Source organism: Malurus melanocephalus, unplaced genomic scaffold (genome assembly GCF_030028575.1).
Source record: "Malurus melanocephalus ecotype Western Australia unplaced genomic scaffold, MMel_1.1 scaffold_609, whole genome shotgun sequence".
Lineage (NCBI taxonomy): Eukaryota > Metazoa > Chordata > Aves > Passeriformes > Maluridae > Malurus > Malurus melanocephalus.
Genome location: NW_026623841.1, coordinates 337,477 through 343,152, shown reverse-complemented (window position 1 = coordinate 343,152; position 5,676 = coordinate 337,477). Strand labels below are relative to the sequence as shown.

The following is a 5,676-nucleotide window of genomic DNA, read 5'->3' as shown; positions in this document are numbered from 1 at the left end:
GCTAAAGTTACACAATGACTTTGTATAGTTGGTCCATCCCTGAGGGTGTCCAGCAGCAATCTGCAGGAAACCCCCTTCCCACATACACTGMAGCATCATACAATAAGACAGTCACACTTTCCCAAGCATTGACTCTCTTGAAGACAGAATACCACATTTCAGAAATGGAAATTCCTACCCCGCTACTTTTCCCTAATTGTATGCACATTTTGTCTGTGCAAACTTCAGTCTTGCCTGTGAATGGGAGTTGAGAGCCAGGGCCAGTTCCAAAGATTCTTCAAAACGTTGCATTTTCAAAGTCATAGATTGAGTTTGATGYGAGGAGAAGGAGGAGGACAAAGTTGACCAAGCACTGTAGGGAGCTACCACCGCTGCCTATAGCAGCAGATTGTACCTCCATCCCTTGGCTGTCAGGGAATGCAAAGCTGGCAGCCAGGCCATGGATGCTCCTGTTTGCAGCTGTCCACAAGGCCTGGAACAGGGGCAGGTTGGTGCTGCAGAGCTGTTCAGTTCCAGGCATGATGGGTGGCCTTGGKGGGACACTGTCCTGCTCCTGCCATTCTTTCCTGCAGGCTTGGGCAGAGTTGTTCTACCAACAGCTCTGGTGAGCATCAAACAGGGTCTCTTCTTCCCATAACCAAATGCCTGAGAAGATGGAGGAGCTCTGCAATGTAAAAACATCCCAGCTGTGTGTCTCAGTGCTGCCTGTCCCAGGGACAGAGCTGCAGGGCTGGCCCGACAGCCAGGCTGGAAACAGTTTGTACTGAAGGGACAGAAGTGCAGGGGGGAAGCCGAGCCTGGTCCCCATCCAGTGCAAGAGGCTCCCTCTGACTGAGCTCCTGAGCTCACAAGCACAGCCCACTGTCTAGTGGRGAGCAGCAAAGGGGCTGTTCCTAAGACCCTCTGAGGAGAGATGTTTTCCCGATGACATAGTGTTTGTTGCAGGGACTTTGTTCGTCTCARGGACTTGTCTCTAATTTATCCCAGGACGGGTTTCTATAAACAGTCGCTATTGTCAGATGACAACCGGACCCTCTCTATGAACAGATCAGGATCCAATCACCAAATGCTTCCCCGAGGGCTTACGGCAAGGTAAGTTTGGGGCTACTTAGATCTCAGTAAGCAGCTGTGGGACAAAAAGATATTGAAAAGCCCTTCTTAGTRCAATTTCGAAGCCACCTTTTATGGMTGGAGTGGGGTTAACCTGGGCAGAGCCCAGAGGTGAGGCCCCTAGGCTGAAGGGCAGGCGCGGCGCTCACCTCTTACCCCGGGCTTTTTCATTTTACGTTGTAGCTGCGGTCCCCAGGAGTTCGTATGCGGGCTGTTCCCGTCCACGTGAACCTCCCAAAAGAGCCCATCTCATTGTTTCGGCGTGTCCTGCCGCGCTCCGCCGGCTGCCCGGGGCGGCGAGGCTCGCCTCCCGCCCGGCCGCGGCAGTGCCGGTGTCAGGTTGGACAAACCCCCCGCTGCCGCTCGGCCCCGCCGCAGCTTTCCGGCCCCTCCCTCCGGCTCCCGGGGTCCTGCGGCCCCTTCCCCGCCGAGCCGAGCGGAGCGGAGCAGCGCGGCCGCGGTCCGGGTAAGTGCGGCGGCAGCGCGGGCGCGGGTCCGGGGTGCGGATCCCGGGCCGCTCCSGAGCCGGGCGGAGCGGAGCCCGCTGCAGCCCCTCGATCCAAAGCCCTCTCCCGGCTACCGGCACAAATACGTGGAGATTTCCTTGTGCTGTTCCCCTTCTTTCTCCTTTTTTATTTTTCTGTTGTTTTGAAAGTAGCAAGTTGTCAAAGAAAAAAAAAAAAAGTTGCTGTAGATGGTTCAGAGCTGTGGCTTTATTGAAAATAACTCCCTGGGTGGAGGCGAGAGCAGCCCGCGGGGCGGTGGGAGTGTTTGCAAAGCAAATGTCATTTGGCGTYGGGGGGGAAAGCTGGGCCAGATTGTTCCATAAACGCGTTTACCAAGTTGTGCAGGCTTGCTYGCCTCCCGTGAGCCGATGGAAAACCAATGGGAAGTTTGAAAGGAAGAGGAGAAAGTATATGGCATAGCCAAGAAAAGCGCACTCTGCCTGCTTTTKCTGGTTTGCTTGGATTTCTGGAGTGAGCAGCGTTTAAATGGACCGGGGAGGCTTGGGGGATCGGGGAGGGATGTTCTGGGGAGGTCTGGGGAACCAGGCTTGTAGGATCACTGGAGAAATCGAGCTCCCGGCTGCAGAATCACTCACAGTGTGTTCAGGGCTGAGCGAAAGCCAACCGGTTCTCTGCCCCCATGCTTCCCCTCACCTTATCTCTTCCTCTTGTTACTCAAAGCTTGTGCAGGAGCCTGTCGGTAGCCCCGAGCTGAGCTGCCCGCGGGGAGTGAGGTCAGAGGAGGAGGGTTTGGGCACATGGTCTGTAACACCTGCAGGAAGGGCCTTTKAGCTTATGTGTGCCACACTGGTATRGAATTTTCYCTCTAAACCTTTAGTTTTCTTTGGAAAGAAAAGCTGCTGTTACGGCCAAGWTATATTGGCCTAGAGTTTGGTTTCTTTTCACCTATAGGTGATGAGTAGAGGGGCAGTGTTTGGGAGTATGTGTGTGGTTTTCTAACTGACCATCAGCATCTGAGTTCTCTCCTTCCCTACTTGACCTCATGACRTATCTCTGCTTTGGGCACCCTGGTCCTTTCAGAGTTGCAATCAGAAACTATGGGCATACACCATAARTGTGGCTTTACTTGTAACTTTGCTTGATGTCATTTAACAACAAAAAACACAGCTTGTGGCATGAAGTTAATAAGTGTAAAATTATCTGAGAATATTTTTGACACAAACCAACCTTATTAGTGGAATGGATGAAATTAGTTTTATTATAAAAGATTTTCCCCTGATGACAAAACTGAGCCTATAGAGGCCAAAACCCAGTCTTTTAAMTATGTTTTTTTCCCAGGTGAAGTCAGCTGGACCATCAGAATCACTTTGAAGACAGTTTTACCAGTATTAATAGGGCTGATGTTGCCCTAAAAATATAATCCAAAAATCACACTCTTAATTAGCATTGCTTTGTTGGCAAACCTTTCCCAGTGCTGCCTTACTCTTCAAGAGCCATGTTATTTTAATTGCGTCAATGTATTCTGTCACGAAGGCAATGCTCTGAGCAGGATTTATGGAGTTTAGGGGAGAAGTTATAGCTCCGGCCGCTACAGTAAGGACAAAAAACCAATGGCAGAGCCATGGAGCTCTCGGCCCTGATAGCTCCTCAAGGATAGGGATTCCACTTCTGTAGGACTGCTGAGCAGACTGCATCAAACTATTCTGCAAGTGATACTGGGATAAATAATAAGTAAACAGTAGCSTTGCAGTGTATATAAATACTAAGAAAAATGTTTTCATTTAAATCAGTTTGGGATTGAAGAGCTCTCTCACTCTTTTCTTTCCATCCCTCTGTCCATCCATCCATTTTAATAGTTTTTCAGTTGCATTAGATGATCATGTGATGGATGTTCTGCACTTCTAATTTTTTCTGATCTACTTGAAGCTGGAAGTAATGGTGTTCTGCAATTCTGTGCACTGAGTGTGGGTGGCCTTTGAGACATGATGATGGGCAGAGAGTCCCACAGTGCTTGGTGGTATTCAAGATAACATTCCGAAGCTCTTTCTGTCCCACTCTCTCGTGGGATAGCAACAACAACCCTCATCTCTGAAGGCTGGGTGGGTGAATGTGGCTAAGGATCAGTTGGTCCACTGGAAGAGGCTTGTGAGCTTGCAGGAAGCCTCACCAGAGTGCTCCTGAGTGCAGCTTTACTCCTGCAAGTGTGTAAGGTAGAGCCCACCAGGCACCCCAGGCTGGTTTTTGGGGCTCAGGTGGTAGATTGTAATGGGACAGCAGCACAGTGAGGAAACAGCATCTTCTCCAGTGCTGTCTCTGGTTGGGATGGAGTCCTGGTGTTAGAGTGTCTGGAGCTTGTTTTGCTGGACAGTTCCTCACAGGGTTCATTGCTGGGGTGTTTCCAGTACCCCTCCAGCATTGTGGATGTCCCTTCCTCTGGATTTGCAGGAGCAGAGTAGTACAGCCCTTCTTCAGGATGTGACCTCCTTTCACTCGGTGCTTTTTGTGCCTTTTCTCTGTCTACTGGAACCTGAAGGGCTCCTGTTGCTGTCATTGCTGTAGTATCTAGTGTCTCAGTTCTTAAAGGCTGCATGGAGACTCCTGGGTATGGAAGGGATCTTGGCTGTCCTTCCCCACCATCCCTGTGCCCCTGGCTCTTGCATCCCACGTAAACCAAAACAAGCCAATCCTGCCAGGCCTGCCTCTCACTCCTGCCTACTATCCTTAATTCCAGGAAATGACAAATGTTTACAGGGCTGGTCTWCTCTTTCAAACTGTTCTTTGGAAATGTTTCCATGCCTGGGAATTTCTTCCCATAGTTTGTAGGTACAAGATGGGATTTAACAGCTTCTGGCAAAACCAGAAGTGTCTCTTAAATTCTCCAGAGATTTTGGTGATTGCTGAAAGACTTGCAGTGCACACATGCTTTCCTACAGCTGCCTTCTGGCTGTTTAGCAGAAGAAACCAGAATGCTGCTGGTTGGGGGCTGGTTGCCTCTTCCATGAGCCTTTGACCTTGGGGCCCCTGTGATCTTAGGTGGCCTCACAGTGCCCTGGGAGCTCCCCTTCCTTCTCTGCCCCAGGGCTGAGTGGGCTGAGGTGTTTTTCTTAGTTGTATGCAGATCCCTGGTGACAGAAAGAGCCTTGACAATTATTCTGCCTCTTATCTCCTCTTGGATGTGCCACCAGCCCATGTGTTTAGAATAAGGTTCTGATGTCATGATATGGGCTCATTCATTCACTTTTGTTTAGCTTTTCCCCCCATTCTCTTGCATTAGAAATTTGGATTTCCTTCCAGCTCATTGGCATAACATTCACCTTTCTTTCTGCTGGAAGTGACATGTTGCCTTTAATAACAGTGGCCTGTATTTAATATCCCAAGAACTCCTTTCCAATTCTGTGTTCATACAGATCAGCAGTTAAACAAAAGAGACTAGGAAAGGGGCTTTCCAAAAAGTGTTTTTGTTTTCTCCTGCTTGTTATTGTGGTCTTTTTGTTGGAAAATCATACTGTTGAAACAAACATATCCCACTTAGGTATGAAGAAATGCAGCTCACTTGTGRCCTGGCCACTCCTCCTCCTGCTGAACATGACCAGAGCAAGACCAGACACTTGAAATGAAAGAGTTACCTTTTCATTCTTGTGTGTTACAAACATACCCTATTATTCATGAAAATTAGACTGTGGTGATTACATCTCTTGGTTTGCATTTAGGCAGAATACATTCCTGTCTGTCTTGTTTGCTAACGTGCTCTGTGGATTGGATGCAGATTCAGGGAGAAGTTTAAGCGCTGTCACTGATCCACTGACTTCCCCATCCAGATGTGACCTCCCTGCGTCGCGCCGGCTGAGGAGGGCAGTGTTTGAGCGGGAGATGGCACTGACGTTTTTGCTGGGTGCAAGGGAGTCTGTGGCTTTAATCGGTGTGGTCTCTTTTTTATGAATGAAGGCTGGCAGTAAGTGCCGAGCCGTCCAGGCCGGTGCCAGGAATGCGCTGTTGGAGAGCTGGGGCGGAGGCGTGGGAAGCGCAGCGGTGTCCCCAGCGTGGCACATCTGCACGGACAGCAGCTGCCTCAGGGATGGGCTCAGGGCATCCCCGAGAG

At 49.9% G+C, this 5,676-nt stretch overlaps 1 protein-coding gene across 1 annotated transcript in view; it reads left to right on the top strand.

The window, feature by feature from the left end:
* The first annotated feature begins 734 nt into the window (after window positions 1-734).
* FBLN2 (fibulin 2) overlaps window positions 735-5,676 on the top strand; it is a 103,088-nt gene continuing 98,146 nt past the window's right edge. Inside the window, exon 1 of the mRNA XM_057383146.1 lies at window positions 735-1,092. The gene's annotated coding sequence lies outside the window, so the exon portion shown is untranslated. The remainder of the gene's footprint in view (window positions 1,093-5,676) is intronic.